The sequence below is a fragment of the Alligator sinensis genome, unplaced genomic scaffold (genome assembly GCF_000455745.1).
Source record: "Alligator sinensis unplaced genomic scaffold, ASM45574v1 scaffold258_2, whole genome shotgun sequence".
Lineage (NCBI taxonomy): Eukaryota > Metazoa > Chordata > Crocodylia > Alligatoridae > Alligator > Alligator sinensis.
Window position 1 is genome coordinate 1,026,177 of NW_005842398.1, and position 9,858 is coordinate 1,036,034.

Here is a 9,858-nt window from a genome sequence, read left to right on the forward strand (position 1 = left end):
TTTATATGTGGATTTATTCATTTAGAATTACATAAAGCTTAATAAGGAGAGGTGGAGGAGACTGAGCACCTCTCCTTGTGTTTTACATGCCCTTGACATCTGTTATGATGGAGCAGCTATTTTATTGTATTTTTAAATAAAGTACTGCAGTAATTGACACATCTTCAGTAAAATGCAACACATTGCAGTAAAATGCAAAAAATCCCATTGCTACCACATAACCAATCAAATCACATTTTAAATTCCCTTCTTTCTCCAGCACCTTCCCAGCTTTGCAATTGTGACTTCAACCATATCTAAACTGGATTAGGGGCACTTATTTAAAGATATATAGATGCTCAGTTACCATCACCTAAATATCTTTAAACATGTGCCCCATAGGGAATTATGGCCCTTCCAGATATCTATTATTCTGATACAGCACCAAAAGTAACAGCAGTGTCCATCTGGGAATGCAAATCCAACTCTTGTTTCCTAGGGGTTTGAAAAGGTGAGCTGAGGTAGTTTGCCCCAACTTTCGCTTATAGTATAGTAGGTCTGGGATCTCACAGTCACATATATGCTATCCTTTAGACCTTGACCTGAAGGGAAGATTTTGATTTAATCATTTATACAAAGTACAAGTGCAGAATTGAAGTTTTACCCTTATAACATTTTGGCATAAGATGCATGTGTTACTGCATTTTATAAACCTTTTGATATTGTTCTGAAAAAAAAGATTTTATGTTAGTCTAACAGGGAGCCCTAACCCTGTTAACTGCAATCAGAGGGGAACAGGACTTTTGTACCCTGCAGGGGCCAACGACTACCATAGCCAGCCCCAACAAGAGCAGAGACCCCAAGGCTGGGGCCTGTTAAGGACCTTGGGAGGGTGCAAGGTAAGAACAGTTGCATCTTGTTAAATCAAGTAAAAACAGCTGAGCTTAGCTTCAGTAGATAGGGATGTGGGGGGAGGGTAGGTGGCGGCCAGGCAGATTATCAAGCAAAGTGGAAACTGTGTGTGGCTGGAGAGCCAGCTGACAGGAAGGGGTTGAGCTCTGGGGCACATAAAACCAAGGCCTGAAAGTTACTAGGGGAGCCTGACCATGTGGACAGCAGGGAGAGGAGCTCCTGAAGGAGAGGGTTTCAGACAATGGACTGGCCCGTGCCTAAGTGGACCCCTAGGGCAGTGGTTCCCAACCTTTTTTATACTGCAGACTGGCATGGGAGTGGGACGGGGTGTATAGAGCTGGCTGCCTCCCTCCCAGGGCTGCCCTGCCACCCAGCTTTAACCTCACATGTGATTGCCGCCGACAGAAGCCGCTTGCCCAGGTGGACAGACGGGGGTCCAAGCAGGGGGATCATGGCATGACCTGGTAGCCAACCCTTTGTGGCCTGGTAGTTGGGAACCTTTGCCCTAAGGCTGCAAAAGAAAACCATGGGAAGCTTAGGGTATGCAGTGGGGCAAGGAGCCAAAGTGGGGTGACTGTTAGGTGAAAGGCGGTTAATGTGTTCATGTTTTGACAACTCTTAAAACCAGAGGACTAAGTTGTGGCTGCAGGGGTAGACGAGGCCACAGATAGGGTGCTTGAGAGGTACTTTCAGCTACTAGGTCTGAGACCCAGGAAGCTAGGGTTCAGGTGGTGGGCCTAGGCTGAAGGATCTCAACCAGATATAAAGGACCAAAGCCAGGAAGGCAGAAGCCTGGACAAGGGTTTTGGGGTCTGTGGGCCTAATTTTGATTTAGACATAGAAGTTTGCTATGAAGGGACAATTGAGAGTCATCTGTGAAGTGTGGGGCATGACTATGCAGGTGGCTGGAAGTCACAGCTCTAGTCCGTAAGGTGACTTAAGTCCTCTTATAGAGGAAGTACACTTGTGGACTGAGAAACAGAGAGGTAAAAGACACCAAAGAGTAGGCCTCCCTAGGTTTCATAAGCAGCCTCCCCTTTATATATTTAACAGAAAGTGGTTGGAGGCAAGAGAGAGGAGGCAGAGGAGGTTGGGGAACCCCCCAGCATTTTGCAGCCTTGGGCTGGGCTGTGCTGTCTGCTCCAGAGAGCAGGGCTGGCCCTGCCCCTCTGCTCCCTAGCTGAAGCAGTGAGGGCTGGCTCACTAGCCTCACTGTCTGGCCCACTGCCCTGCCCCCCCCCGGTAAACCCCTGCTGGGGTCTTTGGCCAGAGAGGAGGATTAAACCTCCCTTCCCTTCAATGTGGAGCTGCCCTGCCCTGCTTACTTAGTGCTGGCTGTGACTGTAGACTACAGATCCCAGAGGTACCTGGAAGCAGGAAAAGGAAGTGTTGAGCAGCCCTGCAGAGTCGTGCTGCTATGATTCCAGACTGCAAAATCTAGAGACCTCAGGGGCAGCAGGAAGAGGAAGTGAACACACAGCCCATGCTGGCTACGTGCCAGGGAGCCATGCTGTAGTGCCCCCCCAGCTTCTGGCTTGAGCCACTGCAGGCTGCATTTCCTGAATCAAAAGTGAATGTCTGTTCATTTGCTTATTGGTTCAATCTGTGCAGCTTAAACAAATTTGCAAAGACTGAATCAATTCAGCCTCGGGCTTTCTGACTGTCTGTACTTAGCCTAGGGGTGGCAGACCCTGGGGAGAGCAGATACCTGAGCCTGTCAAAGCTAGATTATACTTTAAACTGCAGTGCCTCGTGTTATAAATATTCCTACAAAATTATATTAATGGGAGTTATGCATGTGGATCAAGGCCTTATGGCTCTTACTTTACTGCTTTTCTCCTCACTTAGAACATATGGAAGACTATACACAAGATAATACATGTGAGATAAATAGCAAATCAGTTTAAAAATGAGCTTGGATTTTGTAGAGGAAATAGTATGCAGAGGATCAGAATACAGTACAGGCCTCTACAATCTCATTAGATATTTGGAACATTATGTTTTATATTTTGAAGTTGGCTCTGAAACCATTATTCCATTTGCATGCCATTTTTTGTAGCTGCAAGATGTTAATGGAAAAGGGCAATGATTAAACAATCCTTAATGAAAAAATGCTACAGTCCTTCATTAATATACTATGAACATCCTGAAAGAGAACTGTTGAATTCATACCACAGTGACTGGTGAAAGTCTACCCAGCAACTGTACTCCCAACATGCAGAGGATGTACATTCACATTTAATAAGACAGGAATAGATTTATTATATTTCTGCTTATAAGCTTGTTATATCCTGCCAGATGCCTGTGTAGTATGGCTAAGAGGTTCTCTAGTAACAGGATGGTTAGACTTCTAAAATGGAAAAATAAAGCAGCAGCCCAATACTGTTATGGAAGAACACAGGAGGGTTTTGGCAGCTAGGAGTTGACACGTGGTATCTGAGAATGTTGCAGAGTACTTAGGTGCCCTGCTCCTTAGAGTGGAAACTGCTGGGGAAAGAGCCCTAGCAGTGAGTGGGGAGCCCCAGCTGCTGGTTACCAGGGCAACCAGAGTGAGCTAGTGGCCCACACCGGCCAGTGGGCAGCTGACCGGAAGGGGCAGGGCCTGGCTCACATATAAACCCCAGGGCTGAGGCCAGGATGACAGTTCCTTGCCAGCAGCCAAGGGGGAAGGAGCTCTCCCAGAGCAACCAAAGGGGAGTGGCCTAGCTGCAGGTACAGCCTCTGATACTGGTGAGGAATGGTGTGGTTTAAATGTTATAGCCGGGCGGCTTCAATTTATGTTATAGCCCAGGGACTTGTGTTTTGTTTGCTGTTTAAGACTGGTGGCTTGGGTGAGGCTATTAGGGGATGGTGGAGGCCTCGTAGGGGACCTAGGGCAGCGTGGGGACCCCAGCGCCAGGGAGGGTGCAGCACTTGTGGGGGGGGGTGCACCGACCCCAGCGCCAGGGAGGGTGCAGCACTTGGGGGGGTGCACCCACCCCAGCGCCAGGGAGGACCGGGGGCTGAATTGTAACAAGGCCCAGACCAAACAACATTGGTTCCATTTGTGAGGCTTGGGGCATGGTAAAGAGGTGGTTGGAGCCACACATAGCCCATAAGGCTAGGGTGCCCTGAAACACCCATTGCAGAACGGGACCCACAAGGGGTCCAGGAGCCCACGGGGTCAGAGTACAGCAAAACCGCGTCCAAGAAGACATGAAGGTAGCCTCCCTAATATATATTTACCTTCAAAGACATGGTAGGTGAGAATCGAGGGTGCCCTTTGGGCCAGCTTGGCATGGGAAGGGGGCCTTGGGGAGATCACGGCCATCCTGCAGGACCCTGCACTGTGACAGAGAATCAGAGCTATTTAAGTCATAAGACACTTGAAGAATTTACTGGAAAAAAGAGGTGGTAAGCTTACACAGGGGGCGTGTCTATTTGAGACACTGAATGTACAGTAGACTAATTCTACTGTATTAGTAAAAGCTGTGCTAATGCACAATAGAATGAGTCTCCTGCACCTTAGCATCACTAACAAGGTGTGCACCAGTGCTACTACGCAGTAGTGCTGGGTATTGCATATTGAGTCGGTCCCTGTTATTACAGGTACTAAACTTAATGCTCAGTAACTACAGTGCACTAATTCACATGTAGATGTGCCCAGAGTATAGGAAATGTATGATGAGATGCATCAGTGATGGGACATGAAATGGTTTAGCAGTTGGAGAAGGGCCTATATTAAAGATTATTGTCAATCAGGATACAGGAGAGCCCGGGTGCTCAGAATTAAGAGATTTGTTTCTGAGCAGGTGATGAGGTATATTTGTGACTGGAAGGTCAATTTGAGGAGTTTTGAGGATTCACAGTTTCCTAAAACTAGGAATGGAAAATCCTGTGGAATTGGATCATTTTTACTTCCTAACCACCAGTGCAGGGTTATTTTTTTTTCCAAGTGCTTAGTCTAATTTGAATGTCATAAACAGTGAGGCATTCTCCACATTTCAGAGAGAGACATCCATACTCTTATAGCATTCACTGTTGGGATGTATTTGTAATTCAGTCTACAGCAGCAATCACGTTTGTCTAGCAAGATTCATTTTTAATAAACTTCTGTTGCTTATTGATCGGAGTTCTTTCACCTTTGTATCTGCCTTTTTTAATATTCTGGAATTGAAGTTTAAATTTACTAAATGGTAATTGCTAGCACTTTGCAGGGGAGGCAACTCACTGGGTTGGGTGGTGAAGGGTATGAACTGCTCATTATTGTCCTCCACTTGAGATGTGGGGGAAATAGCACAGGACTGCCTTGTGCAGTAATGTCACACTAAGTGAATGATGTCTGGCAGCTTTGCCCTAGACCTGCCTGACTGGAGATGCTCTATTATTTGGAAAGCCCCAGAATGCTTTTTCTTACACAACTTAATAAAAAGGCCAGTAGGCAAGCAGTGCACCACTGAGGCTGATTACAGGAACAAGTTTGTTTCCTGAGTTCCTCTAAGATCTATTTCAGTATGATTTCATTTCAGTATGATTGGCCAGGATATTGGGCCAGCTGCACGTAGGCAAAAGTAGGCTATACCTGTTTACTGGAGTGTTGGTCCAGCACATGCAATATCTGTGGCTTAAGTTTTAGAGAGGGAACCATCTCTAAAACCACTTTTGTTTGTATCAGAACAATATGTATTTCATACACTTTCACAGTAAAAATAGAGCAACAAATAAAAAAAAAAAAATAGTAGGATACTTTATACATGGAATTTGCCCCATGCAGGGAAAAAAATCATTCTAAAATAAAGACGATTGAATGAAATGCATACGTGTAATAATTGGAATAAGCATGATTCCTGAGGAGGTTTTTCTCTTATTGTCTTGGGTATGTGGAAAACCAGGATTCATTGTACTGGTTTTAGCCTTTTAGTGTGCATTTTATTCAGTTTCTGTCTAATCTACATTTTTTCATTCCCTGTACTGATTTATAGATGTGTAAGACTAAATAATGAATCATTTAATTGATAATTCCAGTGATAACTGGTTAGAGCTTACTAGTTATTGTTTAGCACAGTCAGGCAGGGAAGCTACGTGGTGCCCCAGCAGGAACTGGAAGGCAGCAGGGCCGCTCTAATTAAAGCTCCCAGAGCATCATGTGTATCAGCATCCGTGTATTGAAAAATGGTAATGGGGTGCTTTAACTAAAGCTCAGCTGACAGGCTTTAGATTTTTTTTTCCTCACTGGTGCTTATCATCCTGATATCTGAACCCCTTCCATGTAAAACAGATTGGCAATAATGATGTCTCTAGAAGTGGGGTTTTCCAGTTATGGAAAGCTCTGCTTGATTTTTGGGGGGGGGGGCTTTTTGATTGTGCTGTTTTGGTAGGTGCTGTGAGGAGCAAGGGATGTAGGTTAAGGCTAACCATCACCCAGGTTGTGGTAGAAAAAATGCACCATTTCCTGAAGTGTCTTTTGCATTTGTCCTCTAAGTTGTTTGGCTCTTGCATGAAAATGCTCCATTTTACAAAGCTAGTTTGCGCTGTCTTATTTGAAAATGTACAGTAGATATAGAAATATAACTGCCTTCCATCTTGCCCCTTAAACATTTGGGGCATGATATTGTGAGTGACTTGAGAGCATTTTACTGTTCCAGGAAACATGTGTTTGGAAGCCAGTATCAGAAAGTACTGACCTGTTTGAATAAGATATTCCATTTTCTTTTCTTTTATTTTCTGTCTGTCTCTTCTATTGCAAAAAAAAAAAGAATTGTCAACAGGTGTGCAGTGACATTTCAGAACCAGAAGTGCGAGCAGGAGATGCTGTGAGAGCGAGGCAAAGCATTTAAGCTGACATTCAGACTGAAAAGCTTTTTCATCGGCCTTTTCATACGGTATGTTTTCTACATTAAATATTCAGTGCTTGGGTTAACTCAAACAATATACTGTACTTCTTTCCATTGCAAAAAATCTTTGCTAAATGCCTTGCTTCAATCATTTCTTTTATGCTATCGCTGATAATTAAAATGACACACAACTACTCGCAGGCTCCAAATTTAGGTTCAGACTCTGTTGCCCTTACTTTACAAGAAGAATCACTGATGAATCGATAAAATCACTTACAAAGTTAAGAAAGTTGGAGTATCTGTATTGAGTCTTTAGAATTTAAGTCTAATCCTGCATCTCCCCTATATACAACGGACACTTTCTTTCAAGAAGAAACTTCATTTTCCCCAAGTGTTTACCAGATTTTTATGGCCTGATTCTGAGCTTGCCAAGAAGCCAGAGTAAGAGGCTTTTTGCCCATAAGAACTATGGAAAAAACTGGGTTAAATGGAATCTTCATCCCAGCCTGCACGTGCCATGGGTGGCATCTACCTCACTGGCAGGCTGTGCAGTTATGTTTGAACGTGGTGAGCAGTGGTAAATATGACACAGTTCTTCACACAGGTACAAGTGTGGCCAAGTAGATCTGCGCTAGCTGTGCATCAGGTACACCATGTTACTAACCCCATGTTGTGGGATGCAGAATACTTGCAGCAGAGATATGAATAGAAGTTAATTTTTCCAGCATGTTTGAAGAACGGAAGTAGCAGATACAGCCTTACCCTTGCTATTTTTAAATATTCATTGCCTAACCAGGACCACCAAGCCAACTCATTTTTTTGGCTCACTATAAATACAATTTGACAACTTTCACAATATTTGCAGGATTTTCTCAAAGTCTAAATCCTGGAGTCACATGGTTATTTCAGAATTTCACCCTGCTCTTATATTGTAATGAAAGTTTCTAGCCCTCCTGGTTTTAAGTAAAAGCTTAAAAAAATGGGAACCTGGCAGGCCTAAGAAACAGAAAGGAAAATAAAAAATGCTGAGATTATTTTTCTACTGAGTTTTGGTTGCTGTCAGGATTATTGGGAACCCCAATATTTTTTCTGAATACTTGAAGTTGAAAATATTGCATATATACACTTGTTTAATTAATGTAATGCTGTAGCCATAATGGTCCAGAAATTATGCGAGGGGCAAGAATTTTGTTGAGTGTTAGCTGGTTCAAGAAAAGATATGTTGATGGGATGAAGTAGGTAAGTTTTCAAATGCAAAACATTCTTCATCAGGTCTTGGATCACAGGAAGCCAAGTGCTTAGTTTCCTATGATCAGAGACCTGACAAAGGAATGCCTTGCATTTGAAAGCTTGCCAACTTTATCCCAGTTACATAGTTGGTCCAATAACCAAGAACACCTGAAGAAATTCTTGCATCTTGTTTAGTTAAGGACATTTAAATAATTTCTTGCAATGCTGAAAGTTACTACAGCATCCCTAAAATCTAGGAAGTAGGACTTCAAATCTAGAAAACGGAACTAACTTGAGTGAAGTATTTTGCATTACTTCAGCTGCATTGAAGTGACAAGTAATTTTTTTTTTATTTTTTTTTTTTTAATCTTACAGGAGTAGACTTCAGTTGTGCAAACTTTAAGTAGATAATGTATTGGACCAAGTACAAGTTTTATAATTAACTGTGTGTATAAGAGTTTCCAGGATTGGGCAGCTGTTAATACTTTTTTGCAGTTTATTTTTAATAGTTTATTTGAAATAATTGCAAAGAAAGATGCCAAAGATCTGCAAAGGCTTAAGTGCATGTGGAAAGTTACCATTTGAGAGTAGTTGCATTAACTTTAGTAGGATTATTCCAATGCATAATTATCTAAGTACTCTTTGTGGGACAAGGACCATAGCACTTTTTCCATAGGGGAATGACGGAATTCTCATAGACAACAATATTCATTAGGTAAATAAATCAAGTCTTGGCACAAAGTCTTTTCTAACCTACTTTGCTATTAATAACAAAAGCAAAGGATTTTTAAAAAAAGTTTTCCCTTTAAATATGTCACTTATTTCGCTTATGTAACAAGTAAAGCTGAACTAAATTACTTATCTGGGCAGAACTTTTATATAAGTTCCTTCATCAATTATTTCTCCTTGGAGAAAGTGAATGTAACAGACTTCAAAATCCATTTTACTGTTCTTATTGCAGAAGCTGAAATATACATATTAATGAAAAGGTCTTAAGTGGAAAACAATTATTTCATTTGTAAAGAAAACAGTGCCCTAATAGTTCATGACTTTAAATTTATTCTTTTTTCAAGGCATAGTTTTCTATGGCTTGCCAAATCTTCCTGAAATAGCTTGCAATTGCAAGCTAACAGAATCAGCAACACATCCATCAGTGGAAGACTATAGACATAATAATTCCTTTGCTATATGGTCCAGGTGACAAGTCAGATCTGACTATGTGCTATATGAAGCTTTCATGTCATAGTTTAAAGATGAGTAAATTGTGGATAAGTACTTTAGCAAAATTTAATCAGCTAATTTAATTTTACATAAAAGCATTCTTTGAAGCTGTGTATAAACAGAAAAAGATTTTTCTGAGTAAATAAAAAGATTAACATGATTGATTTGGCTAGCAATATGTTCAAGTTCTAAAATTTGCTCCTACTGGTTTAGTAAAAGCAACAGTTTAATAAGCTGTTTTGGAAAGACTGAATCGATAGTTAACTCAAAATTAAAAATATCATTCCATTTCTTTTTCTTTATTTGATTCTTCATAGATTTCTATTTTTTTTTTTTTTTCTTAAGAACAGAAGGGATCTTTAGCTCATCAAGTGTAAACCCATGCATACATGGTAAAAATGCCTTTTAATTCATATAGTGCAGGGGTGGGCAAAAAACGGCCCGTGGACCACATCCGGCCCATAAGGCCATTCTATCCACCTTTGGGGGCCCAAAAAATTTAGAAAATTAATACTTATCTGCCCTTGGTTCCCATCAAAATGACAGGAGACGGGGGCAGTAGGACCCAGGGGAAGCTCCACCGGGCTTCTGCAACAGCAGAGACTGCCCGGCTCTGGCTCCCAGCCAGAAGCCCCAGTAGGGACTTCGGATCTGGGATGATGTGGCTGCCCCAGTGTAGGAACCTCAGGTAAGTGTGGGGGGG

At 42.2% G+C, this 9,858-nt stretch overlaps 1 protein-coding gene across 3 annotated transcripts in view; it reads left to right on the top strand.

Annotated features, from left to right (window-relative positions):
* SPATS2L (spermatogenesis associated serine rich 2 like) overlaps positions 1-9,858 on the top strand; it is a 147,168-nt gene that overhangs the window by 54,155 nt on the left and 83,155 nt on the right. For all 3 annotated transcript variants that reach the window (XM_025211260.1, XM_025211262.1, XM_014522797.2), the window contains exon 2: positions 6,627-6,752. The gene's annotated coding sequence lies outside the window, so the exon portion shown is untranslated. The remainder of the gene's footprint in view (positions 1-6,626; positions 6,753-9,858) is intronic.